We start from the raw sequence: 20,030 nt of genomic DNA, 5'->3' as shown, positions 1-20,030 counted from the left end.
CCAGCTCCTCAGGCGCGGCGGTGTCGCCTTCAATACCACGTGACACCGTGACGTCACGACAGAGGAGAAACGGGGCTCCAACTCGCGCCGTCGCTCGCGGCGTCGCGGCGGTACATAAGCAGCTGCGCTTGCCTCTACTAGACACTCACGAGGTGAGATGCGTCCTGGAGACAGAGCTGCTCGTTGGAATGAGAAGCGAAGGTTGCGGCGTGCTACAGAGGCTGTTTCTAGGTGGCTTTGCTACGGCGCAGCGACTACGCGCCCCGCATCGGACGCGGTGAGCGTCGAGCAGCGCAGCGTTCGGCGCGACAACGAAATGTGCTCCTGAGCAAGCGCCGCACGCCTGAGCCGACGCCGACGACACCGGCTTTTCTGCGACACGAGCTCCTTAACGCTGTCGTGTTAAAATAAAGGCTAGTATGCTTCGTATCCTGGGCTTAACCTTAGCTAAGCCACAGCCATTTTATTTATTGGAATTATATACCGGGTCTCAGCGAAGCTCGTTTTGGCAAGGTTTCCGTGCAGTTTTCGTGTACGTGTACAAAAACCCTGGGACGATCCCGAAGATAGTGCTTCACCGGGCCGACCAGCAGCGGAGGTGACGCAGGCTTGAGGCACTCCACCAACTTGCAACAATGTGTTTGATACCTTGTGTATTAAATACGTATAACGTATAAGTTGTTAGGCTAAGAAGACATACTACCCTTTGATCCACGTCTGCTACGGCTACTTTCGCATCACCCTACCTTTGTCGACGTTGCAAGCGCTTGCGTACCTACTTTCCTCCCGCTCTCCCGTGATGGCGGCACCGTCGAAACGACATGCGTGTCTAGTTTCCAGCGACTCCTCGGGGCGGTGGTCGTGCCGTCCACGTGTATGTATATAAAAATTACGGTAAATGAGCTTTTACGGTAAATGAGTAAATTACGGTAAATTTGGAGGACGCTTAAGCTTCGCATTCAAGAGTGGAACGCAATAGCATTCAAAGATCCGTGACTGCTTCTCGCACTTCTAAGCAACTGGAGCGTGGGTAAGCGTAATGTTTACCGGAAAACGCTGGCCGCGAACGATATGCACGAAGGCGGGTTTTGTGGCAGAAAAGCGGCCTCTTGCGTGGGCCGCAATGCGGTGGTGGTGAGCGCCAGCTGGAGGCATTGCAAGGAACCGGGCGCGCCGCTACGCGGCTCCCGAGGCACTCAAGCGCCGGCGTGCGCAGATGGCGGATGCCGCGGCCGGTCTGTGTATTGTAGAAACGCTGGAAAAGGTTTTTTTTTAAGTTTCCGCGTAACAGAATTACGTTTTCTCGCATAATCAAATTTCGATAGCTATCATGTCTGTACGTTGTGGTATGTCGTAGTTTACGATTCTTCCACGTAATTTAGCGTGAGAAACTCAATTATTTCAGTTAATTCCTTGCGTCACATAAATGGGCTAGGTATGGGTGGTTTGAAAATCTTTTTTTTTGTCACGCCGGATTTGCTGCAACATGGGCTCCTTAACGCTATCGCGGCAAAATTCTGTGTCCCCTCTGTGTCGTGTGCTGAACGGCTTCGCTGGTCATCCACCTTCACAGAGGGGAATGGTTCATGAGTTTTAATCAGAAGCATTCTTCTAGAGTTTAGCTCATCTTTTCCTGTCAACTGACATCTGTCTAACCAAAAATATGGGTTGATACCGAAGATGGTGCACTATAAGTACGCGGGCAAATCCTGAAGACAGTGTTCGAAGTGCCGGCGCAACAATACGCAATCAATTACCGCTCCCCACATCAGCTCCCGGCTTTCCGGAAAAGCACGCCGTAGTTTGCCCAGAAGTGGCGATTGTTGACTCTGATGTTAGCCCTGGATGGCTTGCAAACTAGGTGACGCTTGGCGCTAGACGTCCCAGGCGCGTGTAGGTGACGTCAGAACCCTCTGTAAAAGATGTTCGCTTCTTCGTGCTTCAGTGCGCTGTGGGAGCTGCGTCGAGTTTCTACACCACTCTACAGGGTTTTTTCCCGCCAATATGTGTCGGCCCAAGAAGCTCCTCACCCCGGTCCAGTTCTAGGAATTCAAGCGTCAGCGTTTTGAGGCCGCTTGTCGTCGTTATGCGGCTCGGAGGTCTGAGGCACGCGCTGCCCTAACGTTGCGAAAACGGATCCCCGAACGTGAACACTGCAAATCAAAGAAACCAATGAACCAATGGATGCGAAATAATTTATTGTTGACGTATTATGTCAGCGTACCGTAATGTACGCTAGCAACTCTAACACATCAATGCAATAAAACATTTAATCTACTTAGCAAGACGGTGACTAAAACGAGAACAAGGTGAAAGCCGGAGCCAACGTTTCGACAAGTGGAGTTGACTTTTCCAAGACCAGTTCATGATAAGACAAGTCCACTTGTCGAAACCTTGTATCGGTCTTTCACCTCATTCTCGTTTCGCTCATGGTCTTGCACTGACGTCTTCCGCCTTTTCCGTGATTTCGCAAGCAAGACTGTGCCATTCCCGCTGCACATGTGACCAGTTCGTAAACACTTCAGAAACGCGACCGCGGTTTCGCTCCAGAAAATTAACGCGATTCGTGGCAACCCTTTTTCTAACCGAACGGCTAATACTTCGCATCACGTCTCGCTCAGCGGGGATGGTAGCTGCCGCAATTCTATTGCGCGAAGCTTTCTTGCCGAGCTCCAGAAACTTCTTCGTACGTACCTGTAACGCCGAAAGCGTTCAACGGATGGCGCCATCTAGAAGCGGCGCAGCGAAGTAGTAGTTTACGAGTTTCAAGCACAAAGTTTCGTACAGTGACAAGAGGGAACTGTGGCGCTAACGTCTGCGGGAGCTGCAAGCAGGGGGATTTAACCAGCGTGGAATTGGTAGCTAGAGTTAGTACATAGACTTGCTAAACTTCATCCTATTGGATTCAAACGGCTCTGTAATTTTGCGAATTCATAATTAAAAAAAGTACGGTGTCATAAATAATTAAATTTACATTAATAAAGTTGTCCAATGGCAGGGTTCAAGCACAGGAGCTCGGGCACACGAGCCTTATGCTCGTGTGCTAAAAACACCGCGAGTGCAACGCGACACTATCGAACATCTACTGTGCTGCTGCCCATCTTTTCAATATGAAAGACATGACCCCTGCACAGCTCTAAATCAGTTACATAGAAAACCGTTCACCTTGAACAAGATCTTGGGACCATGACCTCGTCTATCGGAGCTACAAAAGGCCACAAAAGCGCTGCTGCAATAATTGAAAGCTACCGGATTGAGTCACCGTCTGTCACCCGGACTAAGTGACCGATCGATATCCCTAGTGGACTTTCTCTTCTTCCTTTAATCTTTCCCTCCACTTTTTTCCTTTCCCCACTATCGGGTAGCCAACTGGTCTCAGTCCTGGTTAACCTCCCTGCCTGTCATTTAGTATTTGCTCCCTCACTAGAGAGAGATAATTTAATAGAAAGAAGGCAGAGAGGTCGGCCTGAGCTAAGGTGCTCTAGCCTGCTACTCTGCACAGGGGGAGGGGGAACGGGGACATAAAGATGTGATGAGGGATGATGATGACATAGCAAGAGAGATGCGCAAAGGCGAAAGCAAGTTCAACACTCTGATAATAAACATTCACAAATGTCATCCATGAAGCCACAATCAGGCTTCGCATCAAGTTTGTAGTCACCAATTTGAGTGAACATAAAATAGAGGCGTTAGGACGAAGCTGGTGGGGGCCTCTCCTGCGTGAACAGCACACTCCCTCACTAAACAAACAATATACATGTGACCTGCTGCACGTGAATATGAATCCAGCCTGTCTACAATAACTGCATAAAAAGTCATTTAAACTACACTTCCTATAGACACACAATGTTTGATGATCCTATTGCTCCAACAATGCTTCGCTTTAGGTAGACATCAATTGTAGTGGAGCTTGCCTTCTTTTTTCTGTTTAGTTCCTAGACATGTTTGAAAAATCGCATGGAGCGTGTAACGCTATTTTGTCGGCTCATGCGGATTATCTCAAGAGGTGGATAGACACTACATCAAAAATCTCAATAACAAGGTGGAATATTTGTTAAAATTGTTAATAAACTTGGGAGTTATTACCATTACGGCACATTCAGCAGACGCGAAACTGAAGCGGTGCATTTGTGAACTCATGTTGGCTTAGCAGTAACTCTAATAATGCTTGTCCCCATAAATCGATTGAAGATGCATTAAAGGTTCAGAAATATCATCCTAGAATGCTTGACGCTCGCTTTCGCAAAGCTATTAATCGGAATGCCAGTGTGCTCCGTAGCAGATTCTAAGGCCTCATAACAGGAAAGAGCAGCTAATTTTAGAATTTATGCTAGGCAAATATGACTTCCCAACTTCAATTTCGCAAGTACAACATGCGCCTCAAAGCTAGCTAATTAGTGAACCTTCTTCTGATTATATAGCTAGAAATTACGTATTCTAGAGCAAATAACGTCCGCCCTTACACAGGTAATCAATCCACGTGATCAAGCTAATTTGCGCTATGTATTCTCCACGCAATGAAAAAATAAATAAGTAAAGTAAAAATACCATGAACAAGTCGTACTATGCATCATGTTTACACGACAGTGATCGCGAGCAACAAAGAAAGTCGCGCAGCAAATGCACGACCTGAGCTTTTTATCAAGGTGAAGGTTCATAGAAAGAGCGCATAATGACAGTACGCAAGCTTTCACGTTATACACATCTGTCACTTTATGATCGCACCACCGATGGAATCGTAGAGAAGAAAGAACAACTGCATAACGTGCGCATGGGCCACCCCAAATAAATTCATGAGTCCATGCAGACAGGACACGATTATCGCATAGCGACTCCTCTGCAACATCTAAAGTGCGCCAGGAGGCCAATCTCGATTGCACGCCTCCTGAGCGAGTGTTTGATATCGTGGTTTGATTTTCAACGACCTTTTTTTTTCTTCTGCGTTTCCTTATCGCGCTTCTATCTCCTTCGACCATCCTTTTTCGCACCTGCCGATATATCTTCTCCAGCTTAAAACTCCATCTCGTATGGCATCAGTCCTTCCGTACCGTCCCGCGTTGCAACGCTCGAATCGATAGCGGGGTCCATCGATTACAATTTCGATCGTTTCAGAACCTGGCATGCAAGCCGCAGCTGCAGTATTATCGCTTTTCTCGCCGTATTCCATTACCTGTTTATTTCTCCTGCCATATTTCTACGTATGCTTTTTTATTTACGGCTGACAGAAATCGGAGCTACGTTTTGCTTCTTCTTCAAAAAAAAACAAACAAGAACGAACCCCATTTCCTTTTTTTTTGGCGTTTTCGCTCGTTTTTGTGGTTGCTCGGTGATCGGACTCGGCAAGGAGAACGCTCGTTCACTCGGTCGCTTGTTCTTTCGCTCGTTCGGAATATTCGCTTGCACTGACTATTATCGTCGATGGTTTCTGCCCATGACTTCTTAAAATTATTTTTGTGAGCATACGACATTCACATTTCTGGTACTGACAGTCGGCCTTTCTTACGCTTTGTCGCTTTCGTCACCAGGTGACATCATCCCTAGAAGAACGGCGCGAGCGTTGTGCCTTGCTTTCAACGCGGCACAGATACGCGCACATGAATCGGACGCCCACGCGGCACCTACAGGAGCGTGCGATGAAGGTGCCTCCACACGTGCTCCACGCTTTCGTCTCGCTTAATGGTCGAAGAGATATTTTTCCTAAGAAAATTCCAGTAGCACTCCTTCGTCACCTTCTTTTCAGTCTGTCTGCACCGTCTTGACAACCGTCCTTATTGGAGACGTAATCTGAGCTCTACCATACCAGGTCCAGTAGAGCCGTTTGTGGACGATGACTATTCCTTCATCGCACCACCTGCTCCGCGGTTCGATCCGTGGTTATCCCGCCTCCGGCGCCCGTCTCCTTACCCGCTAGTCTTTACTTGAGTGGAATTTGTTTATATTTATCGCGGGCTGCTTTTCGGGACAGCTAGCGCTTAGTACTGAGTACGAGGATTCCAAATAGCAGTTCGATTTCTTCGGTATCTTCTTAATTCCCGCAGGTTTAATAAGTACCTCGGGAGTCTGTATTGTTCTTAAAGAAACGCACCAGTTATGTGATTGATCGTTTTATCAGAACCTCTGAAGGGGTATGTCCAGTTATAATGAGAGACGTATGGGAAAAAGCTAAAAAAAATATATGATAGCACAATGAAGTAATAGTGCTCGACCTTTCCGTCGCAGGTATTATTGCTACTAAAATGTTCAGCGATAATCTGACGGTAGCATTCGAAAGAGCAAGCGTGCGCTCCTGTCAGCTGTACTGACTTCCTAAGCATTGTATTCGTCAAGTCTGGCGTTACGAGTGTGTATGCAATATATCGGTTTCCATGAAACAGTATCTCAATGTTTCACCGCCCTTATACCTATTCTTGAACGACGCGTCTATGACTGCAACGCAGCTCCAACGCAAACGGAAGTTACAGCGGGACGTCGCATGATAAGGGGAAAAAAAAGAAAGAAGAGAAAGAGGGAGAAACCTCCGTAGACAATCTTCGCCTGCAAGGCTTGGAATTTAACTCTAATAAATTATGCGCTATTATGATTTTCGTGCGTTTTGAGTCAAAAATATTTCCTCGAGAACGTTTTAATTTATTGAGTCACCGTTGCAAACGCATACGTTCCCTGTACGATCTTGGTACATTTTGAGTCGCAATCATAACTTTCATATTCAGCCAGATGGCACTGCGGCTGGTGGCTGCACATTGGACGGCACGCATTCCACTTTCTCTCCGTTCCTCCCTGCCGAGGCTGCTGAACGAGAATAACAATAAACATTTTTCTGAAAGCAAAAAGAAGACTAATAATAATGAATAAATAAAGAAAATTATGCAGATACCACCTACTGTGGGAATCGAAGCTATGAGACGCATTTTTGATGTAGCTGGCTATGGCATCGACCCTGCGCCGGCGCGTCTCGCCCGGCTCTTTGACTCTCTCGGTGACCCAGAGCATGTGCTCATTGTGGTGCTCGGACACGCTGAGGGTCAGAAGGAAAGTGGGCTTGCCGAGCTGCTCGATCATTCCGGACACGTCCCCCTTCCGAGAGCGTCACTGTGAGCGTCTGGAGCTGGTTGGCGTGCACGGAGTGGGGAAACTCGCTACTGAATCGCTGTTCGTGCGGAGGAAATCACCATTCGGTGTTTCGCAGCCGACACACCCGGATCTTCTTACGCGCGCTGGCTGGCTTGGCGCAAGTAGTGCGCGAGAATTAGAGGTGAGAGCTAGATGACGGAGCTAGAATGACGACGACGAGGCGTCAATGATAGCGGCGCGAACACGAGCACATTACTTAGGCACCATCAGCCTGCCGGCGTACGGGCCTAGATTGATAGACGCACTCAAAACGCTCGATGTTAGCAAAAGCATGCTTCGCATAAAAATCTAGGCCGGCAAGGTAATACTGACATATGAAGAGAAAAGCGAAGCAGCTATAAGATACATCACTTTCACTCCGTTTAACATCATGAGCCAAGCTGCGTGTGTGGCTAAGACTGCATGCATAACTGCGGACATTAGCTATAAAGAAAACCTCGTCCTCGTGTGATCCCTGTGCTGCCTTTCTGGAGTACTGTGCACTAAGATCAAATTATGCAGTCTTGGGATATGCGCTAGTACTTGTGGATAAAATCTGCTGAGAAAAGGTGGTGCATGACACCCGCCAAGGAGCTGGTTGTGACAGTACGTATAGGCTACAGCAGCCTGTAATCGTAAAACGATGAAACAATGCTATCGCGTTAACTGCGGTCAAATTTACGAAGATTTTTGTTCGTGAGTGCTTTTAATGCAAAAGCCTTATATGGCTCATGAAGCGGAAAATCAGACGGCATGTCTAGAGATGGTACGAAAAGTCACGTGGTCACAGAGACGCGCTCGTGCGTTCGTCGTCGCTTCCTTGCACAGCTGCCTCCGATGCCGCTCATCGTGCCAGCGTTCCCATTCTGCCCCTCCCTCCGGGAAGGCACTGACGGCACTGACCCACTACAAGTCATTGCGGTTATTTCGGTGAGTTCTTTCTACTTTCTAGCCTTCTACTTCGACTTCTCAGGCAGTAGCTGCGCCTGGCTCCTTTGGACGTCCACGCAAGTACGCAAACGAGGCCGAAGAATGTGATGCGAGAAATGATAGAGAAATGACAGAGAAATGATAGAAGGAAACGTCAAAACAACATCATTACGTTTCGTAAAACGGGTCGTCATGGGAAAGACGTCGCAATGCTTCCGCATTGATCCCCGTAGGGATTCCTAAGTGGCCTTCGCTATTTTTCCATTGCCGTGCTGCCTTGTCTGGTTACATGTGAACCATCAAGGTTTGCTGGCGTTTGGTCTTATGAAAAATTCTATCGTAAGAGCTTTATAAGGCGAAAGCCTTAAAAGCCTCATCGAACGGTGACCTTGAAAACGCGGCGTGCGGTACAGAAAATCATGCGAGCTCGCCTCGCGCAGAGATGCGCTCGTGCCACTGCTCGTGCTTTCTTCGTCGTATTCTTCCAAGCTGGCTCCGATGCCGCTCATCATGCCAAACGAAAAGGCAAAGTCGAACCAACGGCTTTTGGTGTTAAAGCGAAGATAATGAAGGCCCTGTTCATTAATATAGAGTTCATCAAGACGCTCGAACCCACGAGCTTCGCTGGGAGTTGCACCCTCGAGCTTTGGCGGGAGTCGAATCCACGATTTTTGGTGTTAATTAGGGCGAAGTTACTTAAAGCACCGTTACTTAGGGTAGCATCAATTAATGCACTCACAGCCACGACCGTTGGTGGGAGAAAACAAGTAATAAGAAGTAACAACGCATTCGAATGAGAATTTCAAGTAATTTAATGAATGTCTCTTAAGGGCGCAGGCTTTCGCCTTCGCCCTCTTTGAATATGCTGATGTGCCAGTCAATTTTTTGTTAATACGGAGCCAGGAGGATTGTTCTTTTGACTAATTTTGTTTTAATTAATTTCTTCCTGTGGCTGAGATGTTACAGCGACTGCACGCAAGATGACAACATTGGTGGTTCCTTCTCACTTCTGGTTGGAATATTCGGAGCGTTCTTTGAACATCTACATTTACTTTCGGCCTATGTGACTTTAAACATGGTTAATGTCAGAACACCCGTTTACTGAGACTCAGGAAAAGCTGCGCTAACCCAGCTTGCTTTTCCACGAGTGCATGGGAAGGATTTTTCCTTCTGGTACACACGCTGCACCTGTTACACCCACACAGAATGCATGCGAGAACTTGTCATTGCGAAGGAAGAACGACTCACAAAATAGCATTAAAATATGCGGAGAGCGTATAATATAGCTTTGTGGTAGTTTAAATTTTCTATTCCTGCAACTACAGTTGTTATGTCTGCTGCTAAACATGACCAGCTGTTGCTTTGCGCTGCTAGGTATGCTCTGTACACTTAGCTCTTATTGTCACGGATATGGTATTCAAGATACCTATGAAGCGGTCTCAACTTTTCCAGTCTTCTGTCACTTTTTATTGCGTCATATCGTTTTTTGTACTTTCGATTAATGTGCTTTGTGTCTAACCAGTTGAACCAGCCGTGTGAGGGTATGTAAGGGCATGTAAGTGTAGCATTGACGGCACCCAAATAGGCATACTACCAGCCTTTTGTCTTTGTAGCCTGCAAAAAAATTACGTATAAACAACTGTGATCAACCAGCGTCACAGTGACGATCAGGCATTCTTCACCGAAAGGAAAGGGACAGAGAGGAAGCTGCTTGTGGCATGTATATAAAATACTTGAAATACATGTAATACAAGGCGCAGAAGCTTGATGTGGGCGAGTTCGTTTTGCATACTTGAAGAAAAGAGCTCTACGAAGACGCGGACTAAAAGCGCCTTGCCCATCGTTCATCTTCCTCTTTTAGTCCGCGTCTTCGTAGCGGTTTTCGCTTCAAGAATACCAGGCGCTCACACTGAAACTGAGAAGGGGCATGGTCGTTGCCGCGGCAACTGGAAAACAACAAACGTCCGTGCCGAAATTTAGTTGCCACAACGACAATCGTTCTAACGGCAGGCCCCGCTCAAACAAACAGCGCTACGCTACCGGGAAAGCCTAGACTTGAATGCGAAGCCATCGAGGTAGAGTGCTTTAATCCCCGTTTTGACGCAGCTTTGCTGTGCAAACGATGGTGCGCACTACAGTCATGATGCGCTTATGGCGTGAGCGTAGCATGCACGCCCAACGACGCAAGCCTCCCATTTGGCGTCGGGTTCCATGCACATCGACGAAGAGAGACGGAGTACGTCGTCCAACGAGAGTATGGGATGGGATCGTTTGCTGACGACTTTTTCTCTTGCTTTTTTCCCCTTATTCCTGAAATTTCGCTTTGTGATATAAAGCGTTCGAAATATCTTATGTATCTAGCTACAAACAACCCGTTGTTTTTTTTTTTCTCTACAATCAAGCACTAATCTGTGGTGGAGATCCCATAGGGTGTCCCAAATAACGCTCGCCAAGCCAACGAAAAAGAAAGAACAATTACAAATTCACCACGCAAGTTCGATCGCCAGACCTCTGACAAGTGGCTACCGTAGGTTTTATAACTGCATCATCCACCGCGTTCTTTAAATCGTCGTTTTCGTTGAACAGCGTGGCTAACGCTAGCTGGGCACGCGGTATACGACACACGTATTAACAGATGGTAGCACGGCGGGCCGCTTGGACGTAGCCTCAATTTCAGCAGGCAATGGCGCTTTGATAATTGCAGTCTGCGACAACTCCGCAAGGGGTGCGGTAGGATTGCGAGAGAAGCTGGGAGAGGGCAGATTCCCCACCAAGCTGGGATCTGCCCAGTTTAGCAGATCTCGGCAGGCATTGCCAAATCGCGACCGGCAGCTTACCGCTCGCGTTTAAATGAAAAGAGTACAAACGTTGCCTTTAACCGACACTGAAATATAGGACAGAAACTCGAAGATTAAAAAAAAAGAAGATGTTTGAAAATAGTTAAGGATGGTACAACGAGCGATGGACCGTTAAGAGACAGCAAGACAGCGCCGTGAAATAGAGAACGTAAAGGAGTCGGTGATAGTCTAGTTAAGAATAACAGAAATAAACGGAGTTGAGCAGACCATGTAATGCGTAAGGCGAGGAGCTGGTAGTTTACTGGTGCAACAGAATGGGTGCCAAGGCAAGTCGAGCGCAGTCGAGGATGGCAGAGAACTCCGTGGCGTGACGAAATCAGAAAATTTGCAGTGGTACTATGGAGTTAGTAGACGCAAGTTGTGTTTGCATAGTGGTCGCTGAGAGACGCCTTCGTGGTGCGCACATTATGCCTCTGTAGTTTCCGCACACAGTTTCACCTCAATGAAAATTAGAACAACTTGTTTACATTTATTTCTCGTCATGAACAGTACATTTTCGCCAAAAAAGGAAACTGAAACGTTGTCTGCGTATAGTAATTATTCAACTAGTAGCTTTATTCCTGAACTTTCCACAACTGAAACTTAGCTCTAGCGTATCATAAACGCTACAGTAGGCTAGTGTATGTTTCCCGTGCATAAAGAAAATGACTATTAGCCTAGCGTAGTGGATATAATACGTAGGGAATTCAAGGGCCAAAAATTCATCTGTTTACACACAGCACATTGTCTCTGATGGCCCAAGTATTGCTAAGGGTGGTCTAAATGGCATCAATCAATGAAAATGAAAAAAAAGGGACCGATGCCTCAGTTGTAGTCTCAGCACTTTATTGTGTGTCGGAGGCAGTATTTATACTTTGAAATTCGTAGACGGGACAAAATCACTGTTCGCTGGTTTCTCAATCTATATTTGCTGATTAAACTGTGGCGCTGAATTTCGAGGCAGTCGCAATTCGCACCTGGGTCCCCTGTCTGGGAGATGAGCATTTTGCTACACAGCTATGAGCTCACAGAACACAAAATGTTTCCACATTCCGGTATAGGTAGCTGCAACATATATAGCTTCTGAAATTCCCGGCGTGGCGCGTTGCTTTACACCGGAGATCTCAAAAGACTTTACCAGCACTTATGGATTGTTCTGCGGATGCTAGATGCCACGACTTTGCTACACTTCCGACGGCCAAGCTGAAGGACATTCGAGCCTCTCATGTTGCCTCATTTCGATGCTTAGACGTTCACCTGAAGGACGCTTGCCCAATGCGACATATGACTTTATATGCGTCTGCTATATGCTAAAGCTAAGGCTCGCATCAAGAGCATTACGTAAACCGGCCAAAAACCTTGCGTAAACGAAATTTCCTAATCAGCACCAGGCGCGCAATAACGCGACAGATCCGCGTCTGCGTGCTGAATCGAACAAGAACGACTGTTTCTCAAGCCATGGAAGAGGCGCAATAAAACGTGATATGGTCTGAGAAGGACAGACGGACGGGAAATCGAAATCAGTTTTCCCTTTCTACTGTAAATAGGATTTTCAAGCACCGTCAACACCGACAACAAAATAGCATCAATAACACCAAAACATGGTCCGCTGATGCAACAAAAGACAAGCCAATATCGAGATGCCTTCTACAACCCTGCGGTGAAATATATAAGCACGCTCCCATATCAGTGAACAAACGCCATCCTCGAGGACAAAAAAAAAGCATGCGAGCCACAAGTGAAAGCCAGGTCACTCTATCTTCGTCACGATGAACACCGGGCAGACTCTATTCAGTGCCAGCGCGCGCAGAATGGCGAGCCCTCTTTCAGGCTGCACCGGCATTGAGTTGGGGCACGACCCGAAGTCCGGCCAGCCGAGCCCGCTCGCTGAGACCGTTAATCTGGTTAACGACGCTCAGAGAGCGTAACGGAGGAAGAGCCCGAAATTTAGGAAAGAGTAAAAGCTGTGCAGCTGCGCCCCGAATTGACTATATAGTTTCATCGCACGACACCGTGGCCATTCTATCGGCTCCGTGTTGCACTCAATGCGCGCAGTCAAGCATGCAATCTCGGCTGCATGAATGCAATTACTCGTATCCATGTAATGCTCGCCCTGCTTGTGGGTACTACAGCGAAGCACTTGTTTTTAGAAATGCCAAACCTTGAGCAGTTGTCGCTATCTATACTGCCGAGCGAGTCCCAGCAACGTGACCTTCCTCGAACCGCACTTGGAAATTCTCTCCACTACGAAACTGGGCCCTCGTGTGTAGTGTTCACAGATGCTCTGTCACATGAAGTGTTGTAGTGTGGACCTTCTGTTTTTTTTATCGTTCCTCTTCTCCTTTCCTTGTTTCTGTCCTCTTTGAGTGGATGGATGTGATGTACCTGTTATAAGACAATAGCCACCCTGGTTATGTTTCTATGGGAGTATATGTTGTGTTTGTAAAGTTTTACAAGATCATTATTAATAATAATACTTGCAAGGCATCTTCGCAACCTAACGAGCACGAAATAATTTGCCGATGCCAGTCACGATAGCTCAGTGGGCTGTATAGAGTTCTGTTTCTGAGCGCGGCTTCACGGGATCTGTCCCCAGTCACATGTAGCGGCTGCACGTCGATGGAGAAAGAATAAAAAAGAAAAAAGAAGAGAAAGAAAACAGAAATGAAAGAAAAGCAGGCTGGACATTGAAATTTCAGTCGACGGTAAAAAAACCTCATGTGGGAGACACAAAGCGCGGAGCTGTCTGCTGCTGCGACTCCCGTGACTCCAGTGTAGTTATGGAACGTAGCCAGACTGGCGAGTTGCCCCTGCGGCCTTTCGACGTCTGCCACTACAGAGGCCCAACGGCAATGCCTTTCGCTAAGCTAACCGTGAACCAGTAAGCGTGGGCACCTGAGCTTTTCCGGATCAGCGGAGCCACCTCCACGCGATTCGTGGGATTAGACCTTGCAGCTCACGTCGCCAATAACGCTGCCCCATCGGACGAGCTCGCAAGATAAGGAGAAGAGAGAAGCGCAGTGCCTGCCGCCCAGCTCTCTTCATTAGCGCTTGACCAGGGGAGATCAAGGCGCGTGGAAGGCACGCACACGGAGTGCACTGCTGGCTTCATCTCATATTGGCTACTCGGAGCGTATAGGGTGCGAGGGCTCTCCAGTGATTCATTTCCGCTTGCTGCACCGGCAAGATATTAGTCTATAGAGCTCTTGCAAAGAGGCCACTCGTCTTGTATCAAAGGTTTGGATCGAGGAACGTGAATATCGTAGACCGGTAGTTCGTTCGCATACATATTTGCCCGCGTTCAGCTCAATAAGAACCAACGGGTATTCACACCGTGGAGTAAATGCCTGCGCTACAAACGTGGAGGAAGGAATGAAAACTAGAAGGAAGCATTACAATCCCGCAGCAAGCCTTCGCAAACCCACTCTCTGTCAAGTTATCCCCCCTCCCTCTTTTTTTCTCAAAATGTTAGTCCAACAGCTGACCTTGCACTTGGCAGACTCTGCCCAGTGTGTTTGGTACAGGGCTGACATTATTAGATGCGCGCTTGTTTGTGTGCTTTGACAACTGCTCTGCACACATTTCCTCCCGATATGCTTGCGTAACACAGGTCGTTCATCGCAATGTATGCATTTATAATTTTAATTTCAACGTGCCAGTGTGGCGGTAGGACGCTGCTTGCAAGTGCTTATGATCAGGGTTGATGTCAGAGTGGATATGACCGTCAAAATAACAAAGCTACGGAAATGTCTGCAGTGATAAGGCCTGCAATCCGTATACGATAGAAAGCACGCAGCTGGCGAGAGGATCCTTAACTGGAAAATCAATCACTTTATTGGAGAAAGAGGCCCTTCTCGCCAGACACGCACATGAAAAGTTATAGACGCAGATGAGAAGGAGCTGGCGAGTCAATTATAAAGTGATTAAGATATGGGAATATTCAGGGACTGTAACAGAAGATCGCAACAATAGTGATTTATTCTATTGAAAATTCCGGACGAAGTGGTGGAGTTTGCGCAGAGCTACAACAATAGCTTAGTACTGTTACCGAAATACCTGAAATATCTTCCAGAAATATCGGGGAACTTTGGCACCTAAACGAAAATAACGAACCCAAGGTGTACGAAAACATTTACTAAGCCATTTCCGTCACACTTGCATTATTGCAATGGTGATATGAAGACGCATCAAGTGGTGCTAAAGTAAAACATTAGAGACACGACGAGTGGAGTCATTTCACATTACTGGGGAAGATTTAGCGATACGATATTAAATCATTAGTTCAAATTATTACGAGCCACTCTAACCAAAGATTTGTGCGTTTTCGTTGTGATTCCATCCGGACATGAAGCCATAGCAGCCAAACTTGGAACAACAGAGGATAGTACTGACATAGAAAACTACTAGAGAGAGTAAGAGACAGAGAGAGAGACAAAGGGAATGCCATTTTAATTTGACAGAAGCAGATGGATCGGCTGGAGGAGCTTTGCACCTGGCCTACTATTCTGCGTAGCGGAAAGGGGGAAGCAGAAGGAAAGTGTGTGCGTTAGCGCGTGCGTGTGTGCGGATGACGATCATAGTGTACAGTGAATTACGTGCTCGGAGCTACATGCGGCACATGTTCTGCGCATACATCTCACCCACGTCACAATGCGGTTGAGAGGGGTCACAAGGCGTTTGTCGTCGGGTTCTAGAGCCCGGAGGCGAGGCCGCTTTCCGTGACACATCTCAAGAGAACTCTTGTTGCTCACAGTGCAATTTTATTGCTGTTCCAAAGTCTACTCAAGATAACCTGTTGAGCCAAGCATCCGTATTCCAGGGGATGAACGACATGTTGGGAGAGACTTTCCAAAACTTTTCGCGATCACCTCCACAGAGTCATCAATGTCACTTTGGCCGTCAGGACATTACACGCTCTGCTTAAATATGCGCTGAATAAGTTTTTGAGAGATCTTAATAACCAACTTTAAAGGGGGAAAAGCTTAAAGTAACCTTAAAGTGCAAAAGTCAGCTGAAATGTACTACCATTTTGCCATACAAAAAATGCCACTCTCGCCATGAGAGGAGGCTTGGCAAGCTAGAAAAGACGAAAGAAAGAAATACGGGTGGGTGGCAACTCCACCTTCGACTTCGCGCACGAGCTCGTCGTGAAGCCATAGATTTAACCGGCATCAGCTGTATCACTGCCAATCATTAATTGGTCAAGGTGTACTACATGGTCATCTATAAAAGCCAGACTGAACCGCAGAAGATTCAAGAACGTTTACCGTACAAATAGTATAAAAACCGTGTTGTCACGCTGACTTGCGGCACTAGTAGATGGGCGCGAAATAAAAAATGGTGGAACTCTTAGCTTCATTTCCTGATCAAACCATCAAACCCTTACGGAGAAATTAACTACAATTATGTTTTGAAAGCATACTTTATTAGCCTAAATTGATCAATTATTATTACTTATTAAACCAATTCTTTCCTCTTGAATGTCCTAATAAGACGTCGAAAATCCAGGGCTCTAGGAGTCACACTGAGCTCATGCGTGAATGTCAATGCAGCGTCGCCTTGTATCTAACATTAAGCCTGTGTAAGCTGCCACTTATTAGGACAGCATTACGACTAGCACCTCGCCATCCGTACATTTTTCCACTCGATAGTGTTTTATTTCCTTTTAAGCCATTATTATCCGATGCGTCTTTCTCATCGTGCAATGTGTTTGTTTCATACAAGTTGTTTCACAGTTACTGTTGTAGAAAAAAAAAAATGCGAACCCTTTATGACGCATCGTCCTACGTACGACCATATCCCAGATAACGTCTTTATTATTGTAGTGAAATGTCACGATTTATGTTCCTACCAGCTTTAGATGCCACCCACCTTGTTCACATACTCTTTAGTAACTTGTAAATTAGTTAACATTTGTCACGACTTTGTGCAGGCTGGGTCATTAATTTTTTGGTGATGAGCGGCTATGGGATCTAGTACTCAACCCTCGCAATCAATCTTGTTGACTATGTCACCAGCGTAAAGCGTGCTAAGTGCCCCTAAGGCCGGTAATTTAAATACATGTCTTGGTATATAAATGTAAGGCATATAACTTTAAATATATATGCTGCAAACTGTCTATCGGCTCAATAGCGTTGGCGAACTTCCGGCGCGGCTCCTCCCTTCTGCCCTCGCCCATTTACTCTGGCAGACATAGCGCGGCGATTGGGGTGTTGTCCCGGATTCCGCTCATCAAGGAACCAATACCTCTCAAAATTGGGGCCACACCCAAGCCGCACAACCGACTACTATCTGTGTAGGTCTACGGTACACATCATAGATTGCTGCTGCACTTCTTTAAATAGCAGAAATTTTATGTTCGCCAGTTTTATGCTGCAGGGAAAGCTTTCTGGAGAAAAACAAATGTTACAAGCATTTAGGCACTGTGGGGGAGGATGTGAAGTGAAGCATCGCGCGAGGCACTGGTTACCAAGCACCGTTTCGGCGTCTGCAAAGGGTTACCAGATGGAAGAATATGTTTGTGTAACGCGAGCAATTGTGTACGTGACGATAGCAGCAAGGCAACGACGACTGCACGACGACAGCACGACGGTGATGGCGTGACGACTGATTTGTTGTACTCCGGTGAGGAAACGTTATGGCTTCTCAGAACCGAATACCTTTACCGCGAGGCTATGTATGGCTAGCCGATTCCTTCGTGTGTCCGTCCTTCCGTCTGTCTGTCGGTAGGCTGTACGCCGCCAACACCTCCAGCGCAATCCCATGCGCATGCGCGAAAAAAAGAAAGAGAAAACGAGAGGCGCTCGATTAGCCAACACCACCTAGATCGCACAAGGCCTGTTCACTCCGATCCATGACGTCATGCTGCCTAGCCTAAAGCTTCCGTTGACAAGGCTGGCGCGATGAAAGCGGTGACGTCAAAATCATTGTTGCTTACTCAGGAGCATCCTCATTGGATTCTATGGCGCTCGGGCCAGGTAACATGAGCTTATGGATCGGAGTAAAAAGGCCTTTTGCTGTATAGGTCGTATTCGATAAGCTGGGTCCGTAGTGACGTCGTTGCTCTCCCTCGAACTCGAGCGCGCGCAGCAGTTTCTCTCCGGCTGCGAAATGGGTAGGCCACGTGTCAACGTACTCCTTAGAAGCAGGCAGCTTTCGATCAGGAACCCCGCGAGCAGAAACCGGGAACGAGCTCGTCTACGCCGTGCCGATGCTGCAGCCCGGGCACGAGAACAAGCTCGTGCGGCCAAACGCAAGCAGCAATTGCGTACCGAGGATCCGGCAACCCACCAAGCCGTCGTTAATGAGCCTTCGGGTTTAATCCAGTGATAAACACCATGGCCGCACGTCTCAGCTTCGCGGCTTAACCATCTGTATGGAGTGCTTGGGCGGCCATTTTTTTTCTCAGCAGATTGTTCCCAACAACACTGGACGACTTGCTATTCCTGATTGAGCGCCACGAGTGGATGGACATGCGTGAATGTTCATCAGGCATTTGTTCCTGTCTGGTCCTTCGCGCGCATCCAATCGCGTAAACTAACTTCAGTAAAATCAGTGATTGCAGCGCCTGAGTACATTACTATGTGCAATTTCTCTGTGCCCCCCCCCCCCCTTGCACCTATAATTAAGATCTATTTTCACTGCAATTGCCGAAATATATATTGCCATACCAGATGGTAATATGGTATAAAAAAGAACAGCACGAAAAATAATTTTTATTGTAGTGGACAGGCATATGGCTCGCTGACTCCGTACCACCACTTCCTCTCGCTGCACTTGTACATTACATAATGACTTTTCCTGTTATGGATCTACTGTGAGAGTCATGTAAGACTCTTTTCTGAAGCAGTCTATGCAGCCCCTTCCTTCCCGTTTACTTTCTAAGAAGATGCGTTAGGTTTCTAAATGTGTTGTAATTATAATGTGCAATTGCAATAATTTCAAGAGTCCTTGTTTAATACAAACCACAGGCAAACACAATAGCACGAGTCCATAATTCTCTGAAACTGTGCGGCTGCTGCCTTACAAATAAAAAAAAAGCAAAAAATATACTGGGAAATGAAAGACAGTGTTCAGAGCGAGTAAACCTTCTGCAAACTGATACATAAAACCAATCCAAAGCCAACTCCCCTGTCGCGACAACAGTTGCCGACAACGCGTCCGGCTTACCAGGGCCAATTTCTGTGTGTTCCTATTCGCGATCACATATACCGGTCTAGAAAAAAAGAAAAAAAATAAGGAAAAAACAAAGATCTTCATTCTGTCGCCGCTCCCTCCTCGGTAAACGTCGTTATACCTCTGTATATATTTGTTCTGGCCCCGCTGAAAGATAGCAGTAAGAACAACGAAAAATAAAGACGAAGGAAGGCTCTGGCAAGTAGCCGCGTGGGCTGTTGCTCGAGAACGTGGTCGATCACCGCAGCCAGTTGATTACACCTGAACATCCGATGCGTAGTACGCGCACAATAGTGGCCGAATACTGTTGTTCAGGCACAGAGCAGAATGAAGTGGAGAAGTAGCGCTCGGCGTGGCACGCACGCATGCACGCACATCATAGAATAACGATGAGAGGACGTAAAAGTGTGGCGCACAAGACAACCGAAGAAAGCCATTGACCATGGTAAAGGGCAATATGTATATATGATCGATAAGAAATAAGATAATATGCGTGTGTGTGTGTGTGTGTGTGTGTGTGTGTGTGTGTGTGTGTGTGTGTGTAAAGAGCACTAAGGTGCGTGTTTTGAAGTCACCCTTTCCACTTCAAGAACTGAGAATAAAGATTAATAAATTAGGGAGACCCCCCCCCCCCCCAAAAAAAATAAGGGATCACACATATTACTCTCTTTAAACAAAGAAGAATACAAAAAAGAAAGCCCAGATATGGACCCTTCTTTTATACACTGCGTGAAAAGAAATGGGGAATAGAAAGATGAGAAAGAGACAGAGAGAGAGAGAGAGAGAGAGAGAGAGAGAGTGAGAAAGAAGGCGAATGCATCCAGACGGTAATGCCTTCGTGCCAGGGCTCAACAAAGACAACGAGGGCCAATATTATGGAAGCTCCACGACAGTGCATGTACCTGATCTACACGAAAAAAACTGGGTGCTGCTGCGACGCGCCCGTCGTACTCCGGTGTATCGCGCTGTAGCGCGAGG

The sequence above is a fragment of the Dermacentor albipictus genome, chromosome 1, assembly GCF_038994185.2.
Source record: "Dermacentor albipictus isolate Rhodes 1998 colony chromosome 1, USDA_Dalb.pri_finalv2, whole genome shotgun sequence".
Taxonomy (NCBI): Eukaryota; Metazoa; Arthropoda; class Arachnida; order Ixodida; family Ixodidae; genus Dermacentor; species Dermacentor albipictus.
This window is presented reverse-complemented; position numbering follows the sequence as displayed.